Source organism: Sapajus apella, unplaced genomic scaffold, assembly GCF_009761245.1.
Source record: "Sapajus apella isolate SASKATOON/1434 unplaced genomic scaffold, GSC_monkey_1.0 scaffold47, whole genome shotgun sequence".
NCBI classification, from domain to species: Eukaryota; Metazoa; Chordata; class Mammalia; order Primates; family Cebidae; genus Sapajus; species Sapajus apella.
In genome coordinates, this window is record NW_022436987.1 from 8,841,341 (window position 1) to 8,866,990 (window position 25,650).

A 25,650-nucleotide genomic window follows, 5' to 3' on the forward strand; every position below is an offset into this window, starting at 1 on the left:
GGTAAAAGGACTGCTTGAGACCAGGAATTCAATACCAGCCTGGGTAACATGGTGAAACTCACCTCTACAAAAAATACAAAAACCAGCGGGGCATGGTGTCATGTGCCTGTAATACCAGAAACTAAGGAGACTGAAGTAGGAGAATTGCTTGAGATAAGGAGGTGGACGCTGCAGTGAGTTATGATCTCACAACTGCACTCCAGCCTAGGCAACAGAGCAAGGCCCTGTCTGGAAAAAAAAAAAAAGAGAGAGAAATGTAAACACATGTTAGCTTAAAGGCTTGTATATGAGTCTTTATAGTGGATTTAGTAATAATAATTTTTTATTGTACTTTAGATTCTGGGGTACATGTGCAGATCATTCAAGATTGTTGCATAGGTACATTCATGTCAAGGTGGTTTGCTGCCACCATCCCCCCATCACCTATACCTGACATTTATCCCCACGTTATCCCTTCCCACACTCCCTCCCACTATCCCTCCCCTAGCTTCCCCCACCAGTGGACCCCAGTGTGTGATGTTCCCCTCTCTGTGTCCATGTGTTCTCATTGTTCAACAAGTGCCTATGAGTGAGAACATGTGGTGTTTGATTTTCTGTTCTTGTGTCAGTTTGCTGAGAGGTTCATCCATGTCCCTACAAAGGACACAAACTCATCATTTTTTATGGCTGCATAGTATTCCATGGTGTATATGTGCCACATTTTCTTTGTCCAGTCTATCATTGATAGGCATTTGAGTTAGTTCCAGGTCTTTGCTATTGTAAACAGTACCTCAATGAACATGCATGTGCATGTGTCTTTATAACGGAGTGATTTATAGTCCTTTGGGTATATACCCAGTAATGGGATTGCTGGGTCAAATGGAATTTCCATTTCTAGATCCTTGAGGAATCGCCACACTGTCTTCCACAATGGTTGAACTAATTTACACTCCCATCAATGGTGTAAAAGTGTCCCTATTTCTCCACATCCTCTCCAGCATCTGTTGTCTCCAGGTTTTTTAATGATCACCATTCTAACTGGCGTGAGATGGTATCTCAATGTAGTTTTGATTTGCATTTCTCTAATGACCAGTGATGATGAGCATTTCTTCATATGTTTCTTGGCTTCATATATGTCTTCTTTTAAAAAGTGATCTTGTCCTTCACCCACTTTTGGCTGGGTTGGTTTGTTTGTTTTTTCCTGTAAATCATTTTAGTTCTTTGTGGACTCTGGATATTAGCCCTTTGTCAGATGGGTAGATTGCAAAATTTTTTCCCATTCTGTTTGTTACCAGTTCACTCTAATGATTGTTTCTTTTGCTGTACAGAAGCTCTGAAGTTTAATTAGATCCCATTTGTCTATTTTGGCTTTTGTTGCCATTGCTTTTGGTGTTTTAGTCATGAAGTCCTTGCCTATGCCTATGTCCTGGATGATTTTGCCTAGGTTTTCTTCTAGAGTTTTTATTGTCTTAGGTCTTATGTTTAAGTCCTTAATCCATCTGGAGTTTATTTTAGTGTAAGGTGTCAGGAAGGGGTCCAGTTTCTGCTTTCTGCACATTGCTAGCCAATTTTCCCAACACCATTTATTAAACAGGGGATCCTTTCCCCACTGCCTGTTTTTGACGGGTGTGTCAAAGACCAGATGGTTGTAGGTGTGTGGTGTTGCTCTGGGAGCCTCTGTTCTGTTCCACTGATCTATATCTCTGTTTTGATACCAGTATTATGCTGTTTTGATTACTGTTGGCTTGTAGTATAGCTTGAAGTCTGGCAGTCTAATGCCGCCAGCTTTGTTCTTTTTGCTTAGGATTGTCTTGGCTATGCCAGTTCTGTTTTGGTTCCATATGAAGTTTAAAGTGTTTTGTTTTTTTTTTTTCCAGTTCTGTGAAGAAGGTCATTGGTAGTTTGATGGGGATAGCATTAAATCTATGAATTACTTTGAGTAGTATGGCCATTTTCATGATATTGGTTATTCCTATCCATGAGCATGGAATGTTTTTCTATCTGTTTGTGTCTTCTCCTATTTCCTTGAGGAGTGGTTTGTAGTTCTCCTTGAGGAAGTCCTTTACCTCCTTTGTTAGTTGTATTCCTAGGTATTTTATTATTCTTGTAGGAATTGTGAATGGGAGTTCACTCTTGATTTAGCTCTCTGTTTGTTTGTTATTGGTGTATAGGAATGCTTGTGATTTCTGCACATTGATTTTGTATCCTGAGACTTTGCTGAAGTTGCTTATCAGTTTCAGGAGGGTTTGGGCTGAGATGATGGGGTCTTCTAAATATACAACCATGTCATCTGCAAATAGAGGCAATTTGACTTCCTGTTTTCCTAATTCAATACACGTTATTTCTTTTTCTTGCCTGATTGCTCTGGCTAGAACTTCCAATACTATATTGAAAAAGAGTGGTGAGAGGGCATCCTTGTCTAGTGCCTGATTTCAAAGGGAATACTTCCAGTTTTACCCATTCAGTATGATATTGGCTGTGAGTTTGTCATAGATAGCTTTCATTATTTTGTGATACATTCCATCGATACCTAGTTTATTATGAGTTTTTAGTATAAAGGGCTGTTGAATTTTGTCAAAGGCCTTCTCTGCATCTATTGAGATAATCATGTGGTTTTTGTCTTTGGTTCTGTTTATGTGATGGATTATGTTTATAGACTTGCATATGTTGAACCAGCCTTGCATCCCCAGATGAAGCCTACTTGATCATGATGGATAAGCTTTTTGATGTGCTGTTGCAATAGGTTTGCCAGTATTTTATTGAAGACTTTTGCGTCTATGTTCATCATGGAGATTGGCCTAAAGTTTTCTTTTTTGTTGTGGCTCGGCCGGGTTTTGGTATCAGAATGATGTTGGTCTCATAAAATGAGGTGGGGAGGACTCCCTCTTTTTGTATTGTTTGCAATAGTTTCAGAAGGATTTGTACCAGCTCCTCTTTGTATGTTTGGCAGGATTCGGCTGTGAACCTGTCTGGACCTGGGCTTTTTTTGGTTGGTAGGCTATTAATGGCTGCCTCAACTTCAGCCCTTGTCATTGGTCTATTCAGGGTTTCAACTTCTTCCTGGTTTATTATTGGGAGGGTGTAAGTGTCCAGGAATTTATCCATTTCTTCCAGGTTTACTGGTTTATGTGCATGGAGTTGTTTGTAGTAATCTCTAATGGTGGTTTGTATTTCTGTGGAATGGTGGTGATATCCCCTTTATCATTTTTTATTGCATCTATTTGATTATTCTCTCCTTTCTTTTTTATTTTTCTGGCTAGTGGTCTGTCTATTTTGTTGAACTTTTCAAAAAAACAGTTCCTGGATTTATTGTTTTTTTTAAAGAGTTTTTTGTGTCTTTATCTCCTTCAGTTCTGCTCTGATCTTCATTATTTCTTGTCTTCTGCTAGCTTTTGAGGTTTTCTTTTTTTTTTTTTTTTGGATCTTGCTCCTCTAGCTCTTTCAATTTTGACCATAGGGTGTCAGTTTTAGATCTTTCCCCATTTCTCATGTGGGCATTTATTTTTATAAATTTCGCTTTACACTCCTTTGAATATGTCCCAGAGATGCTGGTACATTGTGTCTTCATTCTTGCTGGTTTCAAAGAACATCTTTATTTCTGCCTTTATTTCATTGTTTATCCAGTCAACAGTTGTAGGGTTAATATAAAAAAAAAGTCATGCCCAGTGTTTGCTCTGAGTTTCTTGGACCTTGGGAACTAAAGTTATCATTTCTTTGGCAGTAAGTCTGGGGCATTAGGAGCTCATAGTGACCCTGGTTTATTTCCGAGGAGCCGGGAATCTGGCCAATTCCCGTCTCTTCGAGAACCGTAAACAAAGCCAAGGATTGCTGTTACATAATGATAACGTTCATGAGAGACAAGACAAAGAGCAGCTGGTGTTTACTTTATGATCTAAGTTGAACTGCAACTTATAAAATACAGACAAAAACCAAAGACGGAGAGAGAGGGAGGGAGATTGCTGAGAGCTGTGACTTGCGCCTTGCCCATGCTGCTGTGGTGCCGGTGCTGAAGAGAGAGAGAGAGACTGCTTAAAGTTCTGACTTGCGTTTTACCCGTGCTGCTGCAACGCCGGTGTTGAGTGTCCAGATGGACGGTCTCTGGGTATGTCCCTTTTGTAAATAAAATACTTTTCTTTTACCTATACCCTTTTGTAAATAAAATCCTCTTTTTTTTTACCTTGTTATTCTCAGCTTGGTGTTTTCTTCTCGTGAACCTGCCTCCAAATTATAAATCCGAGCTCGGTATCATTCCTGTTCTTAGTAACAGAACAACAGTCAGGACCCAGTTGTTCAGTTTCCATGAAGTTGTGCAGTTTTGAGTTTGTTTCTTTATCCTGAGATCTAATTTGATTGTGCTTTGGTCTGAGAGACTGTTTGCTATGATTTTCGTTCTTTTGCATTTGCTGAGGAGTGATTTACTTCCAATTATGTGGTCAATTTTAGAGTAGGCGCAATGTGGTGCTGAGAAGAATGCATATTCTGTGAATTTGGGGTGGAGAGTTCTGTAGATGTCTATTAGATCTGCTTGTTCCAGTTCTGCAATTCAAGTCCTGGATATCCTTGTTGATTTTCTGTCTCATTGATCTGTCTAATGTTGACAGTGGAGTGTTAAAGTCTCCCACTATTATTGTGCAGGTGTCTAAGTCTCTTTGTGCATCATTAAGAACTTGCTTTATCTATCTAGGTGCTCCTCTATTAGGTGCATGTATATTTAGGATAGTTAGCTCTTCTTTTTGTATTGATCCTTTCACCATTATGTAATGCCCTTCTTTGTCTCTTTTGATCTTTGTTGGTTTAGAGTCCATTTTATCAGACTAGAATTGCAACTCCTGCTTTTTTTGCTCTCCATTTGCTTGGTAGATCTTCTTCCATCCCTTTGTTTTGAGTCTATGTGTGTCTTGGTGTGTGAGATGGGTCTCCTGAATACAGCACACCAATGGGTCTTGACTTTTTACCCAGTTTGCCAGTCTGTGTCTTTTGATTGGGGCATTTAGGCCATTTACATTTAATGTTAATATTATTATGTGTGAATTTGATCCTGCCATTTTGTTACTGATTGTTTCTTTTGCCTGTTGGTCGACACAGTTTCCTCATTACATCATTGGTCTTTACCATTTGGTTCGGTTTTGCAGTGGCTGGTACTGAATTTATTTTTCTGTGCTTAGTGTTTCTTTCAGGAGCTCTTGTAGGGCAGGTCTGGTGGCAATGAAATCTCTCAGTAATTGCCCATAAAGGATTTTATTTCTCTTTCGCTTATGAAGCTTAGTTTGGCTGGATATGAGATTCTGGGTTTAAAGATTTTTCTTTAAGGATGTTGAATATTGGCCCCCAATCTCTTCTGGCTTGTAAGATTTCTGCCGAGAGATCTGCTGTGAGTCTAATGGGCTTCCCTTTGTGGGTGACCTAACCTTTCTCCCTGGCTGCCCTTAGCATTTTTTTCCTTCATTTCAACCCTGGAGAATATGACAATTATATGCCTTAGAGTTGCTCTTCTTGAAGAGTATCTCTGTGGTGTTCTTTGTATTTCCTGTATTTGAATGTTGGCCTGCTTTGCTAGGTTGGGGAAGTTCTCCTGGATAATATTTTGGAGAGTGTTTTCCAGCTTGGATTCATTTTCCCCATCCTCTTCACGTACATTAATCAAGCATAGATTAGGTCTTTTCACATCATCCCATATTTCTTGGACGTTTTGTTCATTTCTTGTCCCTCTTTTTTCTCTTTGCTTGCCTTCTCTTTTTATTTCATTGAGTTGATTTTCAATCTCTGATATCCTTTCTTCTGCTTGATTGATTTGGCTATTGAAACTTGTATATGCTTCACGAAGTTCTCGTGCTGTGTTTTTTAGCTTCATCAAGTTGTTTATGTTCTTCTCTAGGCTGGTTATTCTGGTTAGCATTTCATCTAATCTTTTTCCAAGGTTTTTAGTTTCTTTTCATTGGGTTAAAACATGTTATTTTAGCTCAGAGAAGTTTGTTTTTTACCCATATTCTGAAGCCCGCTTCTGTCAGCTTGTCAAAATAATTTCTGATCTGTTTTGTTGTTATGCTGGTGAGTTATTGTGATCTCTCTGGGGAGGAGAGGCATTCTGGACTTTGATGTTTTCATCCTTTTTGTGCTGGTTTCTTCCCATCTTCTCTGAGTGGACGTCCTTTCTATTAAAGTTGTGGTTATTTCTCCTGTATGAGGCTTTTCTTTCTTTTCTTACTGCATTTTAGGTTTTGGGGTACATGTGAAGAACATGCAAGATTGTTGCATAGGTACACACATGGCAGCGTGATTTGCTGCCTTCCTCCTCTTCACCTATATCTGGCATTTCTCCCCATGCTATCTCTCCCCAACTCCCCACCTCCAACTGTCCCTCCCCTATTTCCCCCAACAGACCCCAGCATGTGATGCTCCCCTCCCTGTGTCCATGTGTTCTCATTGTTCAACACCTGCCTATGAGTGAGAACATGCAGTGTTTGATTTTCTGTTCTTGTGTCAGTTTGCTGAGAATGATGATTTCCAGGTTCATCCATGTCCCTACAAAGGACACGAACTCATCCTAGAAAATATCTAGGCAAAACCATTCAGGACATAGGCATAGGCGAGGACTTCATGACCAAAACACCAAAAGCCAAAATAGACAAATGGGACCTAATCAAACTCCACAGCTTCTGCACAGCAAAAGAAACAGTTGTTAGAGTCAATCGGCAACCAACAGAATGGGGAAAAATTTTTGCAGTCTACTCATCTGACAAAGGGCTGATATCCAGAATCTACAAAGAATTAAAACAGATTTACAAGAAAAAAACAAGCCCATTCAAAAGTGGGCGAAGGATATGAACAGACACTTTACAAAAGAAGACATACATGAGGCCAACAAACATATGAAAAAATGCTCATCATCACTGGTCATTAGAGAAATGCAAATCAAAACTACATTGAGATACCATCTCACGCCAGTTAGAATGGCGATCATTAAAAAATCTAGAGACAACAGATGCTGGAGAGGATGTGGAGAAATAGGAACACTTTTACACTGTTGGTGGGAGTGTAAATTAGTTCAACCATTGTGGAAGACAGTGTGGCGATTCTTCAAGGACCTAGAAATAGAAATTCCATTTGACCTAGCAATCCCATTACTGGGTATATATCCGAAGGATTATAAATCATTCTACTATAAGGACATATGAACAAGAATGTTCATTGCAGCACTGTTCACAATAGCAAAGACCTGAAACCAATCAAAATGCCCATCGATGATAGACTGGACAGGGAAAATGTGGCACATATACACCATGGAATATTATGCAGCCATCAAAAACGATGAGTTTGTGTCCTTTGCAGGGACATGGATGAAGCTGGAAACCATCATTCTCAGCAAACTGACACAAGAACAGAAAATCAAAACCGCATGTTCTCACTCATAGGTGGGTGTTGAACAATGAGAACACATGGGCAGAGGGAGGGGAGCATCACACACTTGGTTCTGTCGGGGGGAAATAGGGGAGGGACAGTTGGAGGTGGGGAGTTGGGGAGAGGTAGGATGGGGAGAAATGCCAGATATAGGTGATGGGGAGGAAGGCAGCAAATCACATTGCCATGTGTGTACCTATGCAACAATCTTGCACGAACTCATCCTAGAAGAAAATCTAGGCAAAACCACTCAGGACATAGGTGTAGGCACGGACTTCATGAACCAAAACACCAAAAGCATTGGCAACAAAAGCCAAAATAGACAAATGGGACCTAATCAAACTCCACAGCTTCTGCACAGCAAAAGGAACAGTCATGAGAGTGAATCGGCAACCAATAGAATGGGAAAAAATTTTTGCAGTCTACACATCTGAAAGAGGGCTGATATCCAGAATTTACAAAGAACTAAAACAGATTTACAAGAAAAAAACAAGCCCATTCAAAAGTGGGTAAAGGATATGAACAGGCTTTTCTTTTTTTTAACACAGGTGTCAGTGTGCCGCTCTAGACAGTCTGTCCATTATCTGCCTGTGGAGGCGCTGCTGGGCTGCCTTGGACTCAGCCAGGCTGCTGTTTATTCTTTGCCTGCTTTCCACTTATGGCCCTCAGCTTAGCCCCGCCTTCCGACCTGCAGGCTTCTTTCCCTGTGTTGAGCCCGCTGCTCCCAGATGGAGCTCTATCTGATGTGTTAACTGTGAAACTCTCCCGGGAGAGAGATTCCAGTGGTTGGATCATGTGGGGGTGGAGCCTATCTGGCCGTATCCTCCTCCCCGCTTTCAACTCTCCCTTCTGTGGAACAGGCAGTTCCTTTTCGCCAGCTTTCTCGGTGTTAGTCCAAGTTTCCGCCCTGGTCTGCACTGACAAGGCACTGGTCTGGCCAGGGCTGCTGGCCTGGGCTGTTGCCCGGGTCTGCAACTTGGAGCGGTACTCAGCCAGGTGGTGCTTTCCTGGTCTATATGCTGCCAAAGTCTCAGAGTGAATCACTGTATCTGATTCGGAGTACCAAGGGGGCGATGCTCCGCTGATCCTCTGTGCCAGATACACTTTGCAGGTGGGGCAGTGATACACCTTGCCTCAGCTTGCCCCCTTTGGACTGCTTTAGCCACCTTTTTTGGGGGGGTTAATCCTACTGTTCAACCAGTGTTTTGGGGAAGAACCCAGTACCTCACTTGGAGGCGCAGATATCGCTCTGGTTCTGTGTCTCACTCAGTAGGAGCTGCACTCTGGAGAAGCTTCCTTTTTGCCATCTTGGTCCTCCTCCAATAATAATTTTTTATTATTATACTTTAAATTCTGGGATACCTGTGTGAACGTGCAGGTTGTTTGTTACATGGGTATACATGTGTTATGGTTTGCTGTATCCATCAATCCGTCATCTACATTAGATATTTCTCCTAATGCTATCCCTCCCCTTGCTACCCACCCCTGGAGAGGCCCTGGTGTATGACATTTCCCTCCATCTGTCCATGTGTTCTCATTGTTCAACTCCCACTTATGAGTGAGAACATGTGCTGTTTGGTGTTATGTTCTTGTGTTAGTTTGCTGAGAATGATGGTTCCCAGCTTATCCATGTCCCTCCAAAGGACATGAACTCATCATTTTTTATGGGTGCAGAGTATTTCATGGTGTATATGTGCCACATTTTCTTTCTTTTTTTTTTTTGTGAAGTTACATGTTTTATTTATCCCAATATGTCAGTTACATGGATGTATTGGAAAAATATTTACATGTCTGACTTAAAATACTGACAGCAACAGTAACATAAAGCTTATAACACGTACATTGATTAGTTATTCAGTTTCGTTCATTCAAAGAGTATTTAAGAGTAGCCATTGCATAAAGAAAACTTGAAATGTGCTGAAATCTTACAGTTCAGGTATGAAAAACCTGATAGAAGTTTCCTTGAATCTGACAACATCCCAAGAATTTATTAATATATGTATTGCCCCTAAAATTATGCAAAAAGCAACTTTTCTAAACTATTAGTAATCAAAAATAAATTTTGATCAATGATCCTAGAAGAAAGAGAAAGAGGATTATCTTTCTCTTTTAAGGATTGATCTTTTTTTTCCCATTTATTTTATTGCATTTTAGGTTTTGGGGTACATGTGAAGAACATGCGAAATTGTTGCATAGGTACACACGTGGCAGTGTGATTTGCTGCCTTCCTCCCCATCACCTACATCTGGCATTTCTCCCCTTGCTATCTCTCCCCAGCTCCCCACCCCCCACCGTCCCTCCCCTATTTGCCCCCAACTGACCCCAGTGTGTAGTGCTCCCCTCCCTGTGTTGTTCTGTTACTAAGAACAGGAATGATACCAAGCTCGGATTTATAATTTGGAGGCAGGTTCGCGAGAAGAAAACACCAAGCCGAGAATAACAAGGTAAAAGAAGAGGATTTTATTTACAAAAGGGTATAGGTAAAAGAAGAGGATTTTATTTACAAAAGGGACATACCCAGAGACCGTCCGTCTGGACACTCAACACCGGCGTTGCAGCAGCACGGGTAAAACGCAAGTCAGAACTTTAAGTAGTCTCTCTCTCTCTCTCTCCCCAGCACCGGCACCACAGCAGCACGGGCAAGGCGCAAGTCACAGCTCTCAGCAATCTCTCTCCCTCTCTCTCACACACTGTTTCTTTGGTTTTTGTCTGTTTTTATATGTTGTAGTTCAACTCAGGTTACTAAGTAAGCGCCAGCTGCTCTTTGTCTTGTCTCTCATGAACACTATCATTATGTAACAGCAATCCTTGGCTCTGTTTACTGTTCTCGAAGAGACGGGAATTGGCCAGATTCCTAGCTCCTCGGAAATAAGCCAGGGTCATCATGAGCTCCTAATGCCCTGGGCTTACTGCCAAAGAAATGATAACTTTAGTTCCCAAGGTCCAAGAAACTCAGAGCAAACACTGGGCATGACTTTTTTTTTTATATTAACCCTACAATTCGGCCCCTAGGCATGGCCAGGGTTTGTGTACACAAAGCGATGTGATATGAATGCAGCCTATACATAGTGTATTTTTCAATATAGCCATAGAGTACAGCAGCAAGTTACACAACCAAAAAGTATCCACAAAAAGACAAGCACATATAAAGGAAGAAATCGGTATGTTACATTAGAGTGACTAAATAACCAATCCCACCAGTTATGATTTGAATCTGTAGCAATAGCATGTGAATATGATTGTAATTTATTGGCTACAATGGTGGTTAGCAATCGATGTTGAGCCAATTGGCGTTCAGTTTGCTGCAGATATGTATGCAATTGTGTACTTTGCGCTAAAATTTTTGACAAATTTAGATATATTTCAACTTTTGGCATAGGCAATTGTAATGGTAACCAAGTATAGTTTTGCATTTGGTATATTGGGGTTAAATAAAGTGTATCATTAAACCATGGCAGCAGACTGACATTATATAAACATCCTGAAAAAGGGGACTCTATTCCCAAGAAATGTGTGGTCACTGTTTGGGCAGTAGCTATACAAATAGCTTGAGATCCTATTTCATATATAACCGAATAATTTGATACAGGCAGTAATATAAAAGTACAATGATTAACTGAAAAATGTAATAAACATGGTTCCATTTGTTGTTGAATACCATTACATACAGTTCCATTATGGGTTTTCATACAGTCATCTAAATTATAGGTAATATTTTGTTCACTAATATAAGATGGTAAGTTTGTGCTAACAAAGAGACATTAGTGCATGCATGGCGTAAGCGCACCAGTGTTGGGTGAGTAATGTTAGGTGTAGTTTTAATTATGATATGCATATAATCTCCCCAATTAGATCTATTACTAATTTCATTACTATTATGACAAAACAGATAAGTACTTGTATCATAAGACAGATAGTTTTCTAATGTATTACACGTGTGCACATAGTTCTGTAAATGTTGTTGGTAATCTTCATTAGTCATATACATAACATGCTGTAAGTCTGCTTGACAACAAGAAATATTGACAGCAGAAGATATAGTAATGTTTACAGGTCCAGTACTATGCAGGACACTTCTTACTCGACCAGTGCCCTTCCAGGTTGTGATATTTGTACCTTGAATGGTGAAATTCATAAAATAACAGATGTTATTAGGGGGACATGTGTAATTATCTTGCTTCCACGGTGCTGATGAATTTTTTCATTCCCATCGCAGTATTATCTCCGATGTATTGGTTGTAATGTCAGATGTAGGACTTAGGAAGGTTCTAGCAGTTAGTGACCATCCATGAATAATAGGAATTAGCCATATTCCGATGCCAAGGCCTGTATAAAGATACTAGGGTCGTTCAAATAAATGATTAGTAGGTATTAGTATTGGAGTATCACTGGGGGGTATTAAAACATACACACAATTATTTTTTCCTTTTGCTACTATTTCTCCTTGTTGTAAGGGTTTATTGGGGGCTGTTTGAACCCAAACTCTTCCATTGGTACTACCAAACCCAGTATGGTCCGATGGGGGCGGATATCATTGAAGTTCCCAATTTAGAGTATGTAAATATGGAATAAATAGTATTTGGGCTATGCGGCTGCCTTTTGGAAGAATAAGATCTTCTTCTGCAACATTATAACATAATATTTTTATTTCTTCATAATAATCAGAATCAATTATACCTCCTAATATCATCATTCCTTTTAAAGCTAAACTTGATCGGGCCGCAATTTGGCCATAGTATCCTGTTGGGATTTGCATTCCAATTCCAGTAGGTATTACATGCTGGGTTTGACTAGGAATTTTGATAGTATTATAAGTAAAAAGGTCGTACCCAGCGGCAGCATTGGTGGCATTCCAAGGTTGAAAGGCATCAGGATGGAACTTCCACCAAGTTACTAAAATATCAGTAGACAGCACAGTTTGCTTTCTTATTTCTAATGTGGGATTCATCATTCGTTGCAGGGGAGTTTGGTTGTTAGACAAGGGGCGATTATTTAGTTGCCTTAAAGCTGTTAATAAAAAATCTTTCCATCCAGAGTAGGAATTACTCCCTAACTTTCGTAATTTTTCCTTTAGCATTCCATTCATTCGTTCTATAAGACCAGCTGCCTGTGGATAATAGGGAATGTGATATATCCATTCAATATTGTTTTGAGCACAATAGTCAGTTATTAACTTACCTTTGAAATGCGAACCATTGTCGCTTTGAATTGTAAAGGGGTACCATAATATAGAATTATAAAATCCAGTGTTTTTAATGTGTTTAATTGAGTAGCTTTTTTATAGGGACATCCTATAAGTACTCCAGAATAGGTATCCACAATAGTACATATATATGCACACCCTCTGGACATGGGTAACGGCCCTATATAATCTATTTGCCAAATTTGTGCTGGTTGTTTACCTCTATTAAGTTCTCCAGTAACAATACGGGGTACATTTTGTAATCGATCTTGATTGCATATAGGACATTGGTGTGATATTGTTTTACATGCATCAAGAGGCAAATAAATCCCTCTTTGACTTGCCCACCTGTACGTAGCCTTTGCCCCTGAATGTCCCATATGTTCGTGAACCCATTGGGCACATTCTAAATCTTCAGCTTCTTGAGTGCTAGTATATACTTTAGTTAGTGCATCCGCCTTTTTGTTATATCGTTTTTCAACAGAATCCAGTGCTGTGTGGGCATCTGCATGGAAAACAGAGACATTAGTACATTGCAACACAATCCAGATGTTTTGCCATATTTCAGCTCCCCATAAAAGTTTATCTCTTATTTTCCATCCATCTTGTTGCCACTGTACTATCCAAGTAAGCAGTCCCATATATACTGCCCAAGAATCAGTAAAAATATGACGTTGTGTTCCATATTCCTTTTCTAAACACAGCCAGGCAGCATATAATTCAGCATACTGACTACTACCATTGGTTCCGTGTTGTTCTAAAGTTATTTTTAAACTGGGATTATATGCTACAGCTTTCCAATATCTTTTGGCACCAATATATTTAGCAGATCCATCTGTAAACCAAGCGTGTTTTTGTTGCTCTTTGGTTAAGGACTCATAACCTTGATTTGTTTTAACTTTACTAGCTATATATTTAGGTATGAGTTGCTCTTCTGTGTTATTTGCGGAATACGGGCACATGAAAACCTGTTCATGTAATTGTAAGGTTCCAGTAGGGCCTGATTTAGCACGATTTTGTATATACCATTTCCATTTAATAACATGAGATTCCTGTGCATGACCAATTTTGTGTGATACAGGGTCAGATAAGACCCATTGCATGATAGATATTTGTGGCCTTAGAATAACTTCCCTCCCTGCAGTCAAATGTTCAGTTTCTGTTAGTGCCCAACAAGCAGTTAACAGCTGCTGTTCTAACTGAGTATATGAATTTTTGGTTTGTGGTAATTTACGTGACCAAAATCCTAAAGGTACACTTTTTCCCTGTTGCTTTTGCCATAAAATCCAATTAGCATAATCTGCCTCTGTACTAACCATTAGTTCAACCGGGCCCTCTTGTAAAGGCTACTAGTCCAATGCTTGTTGAATTGCTTCTTTTGTCTTATCAAATGCTTTTTGTTGCTCCGCTCCCCATTCAAATTGATATTTTTTCCTAGTAATTTTATATAAAGGTCGCAATAGCATTCCTAAATGGGGAATATGATTCTTCCAGTATCCAAATAATCCTATATATTTTTGTGCCTCTTTTTTATTCATTGGGGCTGGAAATTCCAAAATGCGTTGTTTGGCTTTTGGTGTTATACTTCGTTGTCCACAATCCCAATTTATTCCCAAAAATTTAACATGCTGGTCAGGTCCTTGTATTTTTGCTGGGTTAATTTTCCATCCTTTTGTTTGCAAATGCTCTATTAATGACTGCACTGCCTGCTGCAAGTTAGTATAATCATGACCCTGCAACATAATATCATCAATGTAATGATGTAAAATAACATTAGAATGTGTCCATTCATCTAAATGTTCAGCAACTATCTTATGGCATAAGGTAGGACTATGCTTATACCCCTGAGGCAATCGGGTGAAGGTATATTGTCGTCCCTGCCAGGTAAAAGCAAAATATTGCCATTGCTCAGAATTTATAGGTATTGTAAAAAATGCATTTGCTAGGTCAAGAACTACATACCATTGGCCAGAATGCTTTTGTATGTTTTCAATTATTATAATAGTATCTGGTACAGCAGCATGCAGAGGGTGTGTGACAGCATTTAATGCTCTATAATCAACGGTCATTCGCCAAGTGCCATCAGATTTTCCCACAGGCCAAATGGGACTGTTCCACTCTGATACAAAAGGCACCATTACCTCAGCATCAACATAATTTTTAATGGTGTCAGTAATTTCTTGATGCCCCCCAGGAATTTTATATTGTTTACAATGTACTACCTTAGTGAGAATAGGTAACGTTAAAGGATCCATTTTTAATTTTCCAATTATTAATACAGGAAATATTTTAAAAGTTATTTTTGCAACTGCAAAGTTATATTTTCCATCTTCTAATTGTAAAGTCATTCCTTTTAATATGTCCATTCCTAATATATATTCGGGGATAGGAACTATCATGACTGTGTATTTCCTTTTGGGGGCATGCCCTATTTTCATTACTAATTCAGTTTGTGTAGCCAATATTTCTTTGCCGCCCAAACCAGTTATGGTTGTAGGAACACCTCGGAATTTTTGTGGATTTCCATAAATTAGAGAAGCCTCTGCCCCAGTGTCTACTAAGGCCCATACCTTTGTTTGTGATCCATTTTTCCAAAAAACTGTAATAGGGACATGGGGACGAATATCCACATATTTATGAGACACTGAGGTTTGGCTTACTTGTCAATTTTCTTTAAATAAATCATCCCAAGGGTAAATTTGTTTATGTTCTGTATTTTCCGATTCCTTCTCTTTTTCTTTTCTTATATTTGTATTGAGCACAGCGTACAGCTGCCTTCTCAGTCACTCCTTGATAAATCCTAGCTTGATCCCCCAATATAAAATTCTGACATTGTAACATGGACAACTTACTTTGTAATTCTGCCAACTCTTTTTCTAACTGTAATTTTTCCTGAATTACTAATTGCCGAGCCTGATACTGTTTTCTATAAGCTGATAGCAATATCCAGCCGCGCCTGCTAATAGCAATAATTTCTTTCCCTTTGTCTACTGGCACAGCTTCTGGAGTTTCACAGACTTGCATAGGATCAGCAGATCGCAATTTACTATCCCAGTTTTCACTTAACCCAGTTCCACAAGCCCAAATCTTAGCCAACGCAGCAAAAAGTGGATCTTCCCACCCTGGCACATCAAATACAGTAGACTTGGCACTAGTATGTTTCTTAAAGAGCGGCATACTGTCTTCTTCCTCTCGAATCCTGCCGACTACGCCAATTTGTTCTGTTACTAAGAACAGGAATGATGCCGAGCTCGGATTTATAATTTGGAGGCAGGTTCGCGAGAAGAAAACACCAAGCCGAGAATAACAAGGTAAAAGAAGAGGATTTTATTTACAAAAGGGTATAGGTAAAAGAAGAGGATTTTATTTATAAAAGGGACATACCCAGAGACCGTCCGTCTGGACACTCAACACCGGCGTTGCAGCAGCACGGATAAAACGCAAGTCAGAACTTTAAGCAGTCTCTCTCTCTCTCCCCAGCACCGGCACCACAGCAGCACGGGCAAGGCGCAAGTCACAGCTCTCAGCAATCTCTCTCCCTCTCTCTCACACACTGTTTCTTTGGTTTTTGTCTGTTTTTATATGTTGTAGTTCAACTCAGGTTACTAAGTAAGCACCAGCTGCTCTTTGTCTTGTCTCTCATGAACACTATCATTATGTAACAGCAATCCTTGGCTCTGTTTACTGTTCTCGAAGAGACGGGAATTGGCCAGATTCCTAGCTCCTCGGAAATAAGCCAGGGTCATCATGAGCTCCTAATGCCCCGGGCTTACTGCCAAAGAAATGATAACTTCAGTTCCCAAGGTCCAAGAAACTCAGAGCAAACACTGGGCATGACTTTTTTTTTTATATTAACCCTACATGTGTCCATGTGTTCTCATTGTTCAACACCCACCTATGAGTAAGAACTTGCAGTGTTTGATCTTCTGCTCTTCTGTCAGTTTGCTGAGAATGATGGTTTCCAGGTTCATCCATGTCCCTACAAAGGACTCAAAGTCATTGTTTTTGATGGCTGCATAATATTCCATGGTGTATATGTGCCACATTTTCCCTATCCAGCCTATCGTTGATGGGCATTTGGGTTGGTTCCAGGTCTTTGCTATTGTCGACAGTGCTGCAATGAATATTTCTGTGCACGTGTCCTTATAGTAAAACGATTTGTAATCCTTTGGATATATACCCAGTAATGGGATTGCTGGGTCAAATGGAATTTCTATTTCTAGGTCCTTGAGGAATCGCCACACTGTCTTCCACAATGGTTGAACTAATTTACACTGCCACCAACAGTGTAAAAGTGTTCCTATTTCTCCACATCCTCTCCAGCATCTGTTGTCTCCAGATTTTTTGATGATCGCCATTCTAACTGGCGTGAGATGGTATCTCAATGTTGTTTTGATTTGCATTTCTCTGATGACCAGTGATGATGAGCATTTTTTCATATGTTTGTTGGCCTCATGTATGTCTTCTTTTGTAAAGTGTCTGTTCATATCCTTCGCCCACTTTTGAATGGGCTTGTTAGTTTTTTTCCTGTAAATCTGTTTTAGTTTTTTGTAAATTCTGGATATCAGCCCTTTGTCAGATGGGTAAACTGCAAAAATTTTTTCCTATTCTGTTGGTTGCCGATTCACTCTAATGACTGTTTGTTTTGCTGTGTAGAAGCTGTGGAGTTTGATTAGGTCCCATTTGTCTATTTTGGCTTTTGTTGTCAATGCTTTTGGTGTTTTTGTCATGAAGTCCTTGCTTAAACCTATGTCCTGAATGGTTTTGCCTAGATTTTCTTCTAGGGGTTTTATAGTGTTAGGTCTTATGTTTAAATCTTTAATCCATCTGGAGTTAATTTTAGTGTAAGGTGTCAGGAAGGGGTCCAGTTTCTGCTTTCTGCACATGGCTAGCCACCTTTCCCAACACCATTTATTGAACAGGGAATCCTTTCCCCATTGCTTGTTTTTGTCTGGTTTGTCAAAGATCAGATGGTTGTAGATATGTTGTGTTGCCTCTGAGGCCTCTGTTCTGTTCCACTGGTCTATATCTCTGTTTTGGTACCAGTACCATGCTGTTTTGATTACTGTAGCCTTGTAATATAGTTTGAAGTCTGGTAGTGTGATGCCTCCCGCTTTGTTCTTTTTGCTTAGAATTGACTTGGCTATGCGGGCTCTCTTTTGATTCCATATGAAGTTTAAGGTGGTTTTTTCCAATTCTGCAAAGAAGGTCATTGGTAGCTTAATGGGGATAGCATTGAATCTGTAAATTACTTTGGGCAGTATGGCCATTTTCACGATATTGATTCTTCCTAACCATGAACATGGAATGTTTCTCCATCTGTTTGTGTCCTCTCTTATTTCGTTGAGCAGTGGCTTGTAGTTCTCCTTGAAGAGGTCCTTTATGTTCCTTGTTATTGTATTCCTAGGTATTTTATTCTCTTTGTGGCAATTGTGAATGGAAGTTTGTTCTTGATTTGGCTCTCTTTAAGTCTGTTATTGGTGTATAGGAATGCATGTGATTTTTGCACATTGATTTTGTACCCTGAGACTTTGATGAACTTGCTTATCAGTTTCAGGAGATTTGGGGCTGAGACGATGGGGTCTTCTAGATATACAATCATGTCATCTGCAAATAGAGACAATTTGACTTCCTCCTTTCCTATTTGAATACCCTTTATTTCTTTTTCTTGCCTGATTGCTCTGGCTAGAACTTCTAATACTATATTGAATAGCAGTGGTGAGAGAGGGCATCCTTGTCTGGTGCCACATTTCAAGGGGAATGCTTCCAGTTTTTGCCCATTCAGTATGATATTGGCTGTTGGTTTGTCATAAATAGCTTTTATTATTTTGAGATACGTTCCATCAATACATAGCTAATTGAGGGTTTTTAGCATAAAGGGCTGTTGAATTTTGTCAAAGGCCTTCTCTGCATCAATTGAGATAATCATGCGGTTTTTGTCTTTGGTTCTGTTTGTGTGGTGAATTACGTTTATAGACTTGCGTGTGTTGAACCAGCCTTGCATCCCCGGGATGAAGCCTACTTGATCATGGTGGATAAGCTTTTTGATATGCTGTTGCAATAGGCTTGTCAGTATTTTATTGAATATTTTTGCATCTATGTTCATCATGGATATTGGCCTGAAGTTTTCTTTTCTTGTTGAGTCTCTGCCGGGTTTTGGAATCAGGATGATGTTGGTCTCATAAAATGATTTGGGAAGAATTCCCTCATTTTGTATTGTTTGGAATAGTTTCAGAAGGAATGGTACCAGGTCCTCTTTGTATGTCTGGTAGAATTCGGCTGTGAACCCGTCTGGACCTGGGCTTTTTTTGGGTGGTAAGCTCTTAATTGTTGCCTCAACTTCAGACCTTGTTATGGGTCTGTTCAGGGTTTCGGCTTCTTCCTGGTTTAGGCTTGGGAGGAGGCAAGTGTCCAGGAATTTATCCATTTCTTCCAGGTTTATTAGTTTATGTGCATAGAGTTGATTGCAATAATCTCTGATGATGATTAGAATTCCTGTGGCATCTGTGGTGATATCCCCTTTATCGTTTTTTATGGCATCAATTTGGTTATTCTCTCTTTTCTTTTTTATTAATCTGGCTAGTGTTCTGTCTATTTTGTTGATCTTTTCAAAAAACCAGCTCCTGGATTTATTGATTTTTTGAAGGGTTTTTTGTGTCTCTATCTCCTTCAGTTCTGCTCTGATCTTAGCTATTTCTTGTCTTCTGCTAGACTTTGAGTTTTTTTGATCTCGTTCCTCTAGCTCTTTCAGTTTTTATTATAGGGTGTCAATTTTTGATCTCTCCTTTCTTCTCATGTGGGCACTTATTGCTGTATATTTTCCTCTAGAGACTGCTTTAAATGTGTCCCAGAGATTCTGGTATGTTGTGTCTTCATTCTCTTTGGTTTCGAAGAACATCTTTATTTCTGTCTTCATTTCATTGTTTATCCAGCCAACATTCAAGAGCAAGTTGTTCAGTTTCCATGAAGCTGTGCGGTTCTGAGTTAGTTTTTGAATTCTGAGTTCTAACTTGATTGCACTGTGGTCTGAGAGACTGTTTGTTACGATTTCCGTTCTTTTGCATTTGCTGAGGAGTGATTTACTCCCAATTATGTGGTCAATTTTAGAGTAGGTGTGATGTGGTGCTGAGAAGAATGTATATTCTGTGGATTTGGGGTGGAGAGTTCTGTAAATGTCTATTAGGTTTGCTTGGTCCAGGTCTGAGTTCAAGTCCTGGATATCCTTGTTAATTTTTTGTCTGGTTGTTCTGTCTAATATTGACAATGGGGTGTTAAAGTCTCCCACTATTATTGTGTGGGAGTCTAAGTCTCTTTGTAAGTCATTAAGAGCTTGCCTTATGTATCTGGGTGCTCCTGTATTGGGTGTGTATATATTTAGGATCATTAGCTCTTCTTGTTGCATGGATCCTTTTACCATTATGTAATGTCCTTCTTTGTCTCTTTTGATCTTTGTTGCTTTAAAGTCTATTTTATCAGAGATGAGAATTGCAACTCCTGCTTTTTTCTGCTCTCCATTTGCTTGGTAAACCTTCCTCCATCCCTTTATTATGGGCCTTTGTGTATACTTGCATGTGAGATGGGTTTCCTGGATACAGCACACCGATGGGTTTTGGTTTTTTATCCAATTTGCCAGTCTGTGTCTTTTGACTGGGGCATTTAGTCCATTTACATTTAGGGTTAATATTGTTATGTGCGAATTTGATACTGCCATTTTGGTGCCAGCTGGGTGTTTTGCCCTTTAGTTGATGCAGATTCATCATTGTGTTGATTCTCTTTACCTTTTGGCATGTTTTTGGAGTGGCTGGTACTTGTTGTTCCTTTATATGTGTAGAGCCTGTTTCAGGAGCTCTTGTAAAGCTGGCCTGGTGGTGACGAAATCTCTGAGTACTTGCATGTTCACAAAGGATTTTATTTTTCCTTCACTTATGAAGCTTAGTTTGGCTGGATAAGGAGATTCTGGGTTGAAAGTTCTTTTCTTTAAGGATGTTGTATATTGGCCCCCACTCTCTTCCGGCTTGTAGGGTTTCTGCTGAGAGATCTGCTGTGAGTCTGATGGGCTTCCCTTTGTGGGTAACCCGACCTTTCTCTCTGGCTGCCCTTAGTATTTTCTCCTTCATTTCAACCCTGGTGAATCTGACGATTATGTGCCTTGGGATTGCTCTTCTTGACGAATATCTTTGTGGTATTCTCTGTATTTCCTGGTCTTGAATGTTTGCCTGCCTTGCTAGGTTGGGGAAGTTTTCCTGGATAATATCCTGAAGAGTGTTTTCCAGCTTGGATTCATTCTCTTCGTTGCATTCAGGTACGCCTATCAAACGTAGATTAGGTCTTTTCACATAGTCCCACATTTCTTGGAGACTTTGTTCCTTCCTTTTTACCCTTTTTTCTCCAGTCTTGCCTTCCCATTTTATTTCATTGAGTTGATCGTCGACCTCTGATATCCTTTCTTCTGCTTGGTCAATTCGGCTGTTGATACTTGTGCATGCTTCGCGAAGTTCTCGTGTTGCGTTTTTCAGCTCCATCAATTCACTTATATTCCTTTCTATTTTGTCCATTCTTGTTAGCATTTCGTCAAATCTTTTTTCAAGGTTCTTAGTTTCTTTGCATTTGGTTAGAACATGTTCTTTAAGTTCACAGAAGTTTCTTACTACCCACCTTCTGAAGTCTGATTCTGTCATTTCATCACACTCGTTCTCCCTCCAACCTTGTTCCCTTGCTGGTGAGGAGTTGTGATCCCTCGTAGGAGGAGAGGTGTTCTGGTTTCAGGTGTTTTCATCCTTTTTGCGCTGGTTTCTTCCCATCTTTAAGGATTTATCCACCTGTCGACTTTGTAGTTGCTGGCTTTCAGATTGGGTCTCAAATCTTTCAGACTGACGTTCTGTTTGTTGATGATGAGGTTATTTCTGTTTCTTAGTTTTCCTTCTGACAGTCTGGCCCTTCTGCTGTAGGTCTGCTGAGGTCACTCCAGGCCCTGCTTGTCTGGGGTTCACCTGCAGCAGCTGCTGAACAGTAAGGGTTGTTACCTGTTTTCTTCTTCTGCTATCTTTGTCCCAGAAGGATACCCGCCTAGTGTCAATCTGATCTCTCCTTTATGAGGTTTCTCTTTGGGTATATAGGGGTCAGGGAGCTGCTTGAGGAGGCGGTCTCTTCTTTATAGGAGCTCAGATGGTGAGCTGTGTGCTCTGTTGTTCATTCAGAGTTGCTGGAAAGGTATGTTTAGGTCTGCTGCAGCAGAACTCATAAACTTCTTTTTGTTCCCAGGTGTTCTGTCGCAGGGATTTAGGGCTTTATGAGTTTCCATTATGCTGCCGCCTTCTTTTTTTTTTTTCCTTCAGACCTGCCCTGCCCAGCAAGGAGGCAGCCTAGTCACTGTCGGCCTGTAGAGGCTTTGCTGAGCTGCTGTGGGCTCCGCCCAGCTGCTGAGTGAACTTCCCTGCAGTCCTGTTTATATGGGTGTAGTTAGAACTGCCTTGGCGATGGTGGCCTGCCTCTGTTGAGGCGGAGTCTCTCTGCAGTGGCAGGTTGCCTTGGCAACGGTGGGCTGCCTCAGCATTGGCTGACTACCTCCGTAGTGACGGGTTGCCTGGGTAATGGCAGACGCCCCTCCCCCACAGAGCTGGACCGTCCTGGGTTCAGCTGCGCTTGCTGTGAAACTCTCAATCCAGAGTTTATGGTTGCTGTTCTTTTGTGGGGGTGGGACCAGCTGAGCCTGATCGCCTGATTCCCTGCCACAGAGTCTTTTTTAAGTTGGTGTTCCAGTTGCCTGTTGAAGAGGCTCCAGGGTCTGTTTGTTTTCCCCTGCGGCCAGTCACTGCGCTGGCTTACACAGTGGCACTGAGGTTTGTAGCACTTTTTTTTTTTTTTTTTTTTGCCCTGGAATCTACTGTCCTTGTTCTCTGCTCAGTCCCCTTTTTAAACAGATGAATGGGCGACTTCCCGTGGCTCCAACCACCAGCCAAAAGGGCACCCGGACTGGTGTATTTTGTACAGAGAACTGCTGGTCCGGGGCGCAGACAAAGCAGCCACGTGGGGCAAAGCAGCGGGCGCTGGCCAGCACAGCCGCGCTGGCCGAAACAGCCTCGCTGGCGACCTGTGGAGCTCCTCCACCTGGGAATTGCCTAGTCTGTGGACAATAAAAATGCGGTGCCCACTCACCCTCTGCGCTTTCACCGGGAGCTGCAATCCTGAGCTGTTCCTAAATGGCCATCTTGGATCCTCCCCACATTTTCTTTATCTAGTCTATCATTGTTGGGCATTTGGGTTGGTTGCAAGTCTTTGCTATTGTGAAGAGTGTGCAATAAACATAAATGTGCATGTGTCTTTATAATAGAAAGATTTATAATCCTTTGGGTATATACCCAGTAATGGGATTGCTGGGTCAAATGGGCATTTCTATTTCTAGATCCTTGAAGAATCACCACACTGTCTTCCACAATTGTTGAACTAATTTACGCTCCCACCAACAGTGTAGAAGTGTTTCTATTTCTCCACATCCTCTCCATCATCTGTTGTTTCCTGACTTTTTAATGATCACCATTCTATTTGGCATGAGATGGTATCTTGTTGTGGTTTTGATTTGCATTTCTCTAATGACCAGTGATAATGAGCTTTTTTTCATGTTCGTTGACTGCATAAATATCTTCTTTTAAGAAGTGTCTGTTCATATCCTTCACCTACTTTTTGATGGAATTGTTTTTTTCTTGTAAATTTATTTAAGTTTCTTGTAGATTTTGGATATTAGCGCTTTGTCAGATGGATAGATTGCAAAAATTTTCTCCCATTCTGTAAGTTGTCTGTTCACTTTAAGGATGGTGTCTTTTGCTGTGCAGAAGCTCTTAAGTTTAATTAGGTCCATTTGCCAATTTTGGCTTTTGTCGCCATTGCTTTTGGTGTTTTAGTTATGAAGTCTTTGCCCATGTCTATGTCCTGAATGGCTTTGCCTAGGTTTGCTTCTAGGGTTTTTATGATTTTAGGTCTTACATTTAAGTCTTTACTCCATCTTAAGTTAATTTTTGTGTAAGGTATAAGGAAGGGGTCTAGTTTCAGCTTTCTGCATATGGCTAGCCAGTTTCCCCAACAACATTTATTAAACATGGAATTCTTTCCTTATTGCTTGTTTTTGTCAGGTTTGTCAAAGATCAGATGGTTGTAGATGGCTGGTGTTATTTCTGAGGTCTCTGTTCTGTTCCATTGGTCCATATCTCTGTTTTGGTACCAGTACCATGCTGTTTTGGTTACTGTAGCCTTGTAGTATTGCTTGAAGTCAGGTAGCATGATGCCTCCAGCTTTGTTCTTTTTGCTTAGTATTGTCTTGGCTATACAGGCTCTTTTTTGGCTCCATATAAAATTTGAGATAGTTGTTTTCTAATTCTATGAAGAAAGTCAGTGATAAGTTGATGGGAATAATATTGAATCTATATATTACTTTGGGCAGTATGGCCATTTTCACAATGTTGATTCTTCTATCCGTAAGCATGTAATATTTTTCCTTTTGTTTGTGTTCTCTCTTATTTCCTTGAGGAGTGGTTTGTAGTTCTCCTTGAAGAGGTCCTTCAATCCCCTGTAAGTTGTATTCTTAGATATTTTATTCTCTTTGTAGCAATTGTGAATGAGAGTTCACTAATGATTTGGCTCTGTTTTTCTACTATTAGTGTAGGAATGCTTGTGATTTTTTGCACATTGATTTTGTATCCTGAGACTTTGCTGAAGTTGCTTATCAGTTTAAGGAGTTTTTGGGCTGAGACAATGGGGTTTTCTAAATATACAATCATATCATCTACAGACAGAGACAATTTTAGTTCCTCTCTTCCTATGTGCATATACTTTATTTCTTTCTCTTGGCTGATTGCCCTGTCCAGAACTTCCAATACTACATTGAAAAGGAGTGGTGAGAGAGCATCCTTATCTTGTGCTGGTTTTCAAAGGGAATGCTTCCAGCTTTTGCTCATTCATTGTGATATGGGCTGTGGAATTGTCATAAATAGCTCTTATTATTTTGAGATATGTTCCATCAATGCCTAGTTTACTCAGTGTTTTTAGCATGAAGGGATGTTGAATTTTATTGAAGACCTTTTTCTGCATCTATTGAGATAATCATGTGGTTTTTGCCATTGGTTCTGTTTATGTGATGGAGCACATTTATTGATTTGCATGTTGAACCAGCCTTGCATCCCAGGGATGAAGCTGACCTGATTGCAGTGGATAAGCTTTTTGATGTACTGCTGGATTTGTTTTGCCAGTGTTTTATTGAGGATTTTCACATTGATGTTCATCAGGGATATTGGCCTGAAATTTTCTTTTTTTGTTGTGTCTCTGCCAGGTTTTGGTATCAGGATGATGCTAGCCTCATAAAATGAGTTAGGGAGGAATCCCTCTTTTTCTATTGTTTGGAATAGTTTTAGAAGGAATGGTACCAGCTCCTCTTTGTATCTCTGGTACAATTTGACTGTGAATCTGTCTGGACCTGGACTTTTTTTGGTTGGTAGGTTATTAATTACTGCTTCAATTTCAGAACTTGTTAGTGGTCTATTTGGGTATTAGAATTCTTTCTGGTTTAGTCTCGGGAGGGTGTACATGTCCAGGAATTTATCCAGTTCTTCTAGATTCTCTAGTTTATTTGTGTAGAAGTGTTTATAGTATTCTCTGATGGTAGTTTGTATTTCTGTGAGATCAGTGGTGATATCCCCATTATCATTTTTATTTTGTCTGTTTGATTCTTCTCTCTTTTATTCTTTATTAGTTGGCTAGTGGTCACTTTTCAAGAAACCAGCTCCTGGATTCATTGATGTTTTTGAAGAGTTTTGTGTGTGTGTGTGTGTGTGTGTGTGTGTGTGTGTGTGTGTGTGTGTCTATCTCCTTCAGTTCTGCTCCAATCTTAGTTATTTCTTGTCTTCTGCTAGCTTTTGAATTTGTTTCCTCTTGCTTCCCTTGTTCTTTTAATTGTGATGTTAGGGTGTTGATTTTAACTCTTTCCCACTTCCTCCTGCGGGCATTTAGCACTATAAATTTCCCTCTAAACAATGCTTTAGCTGTGTCCCAGAGATTCCGGTACATTGTCTTTGTTCTCGTTGGTTTCAAAGAATGTTTTTGTT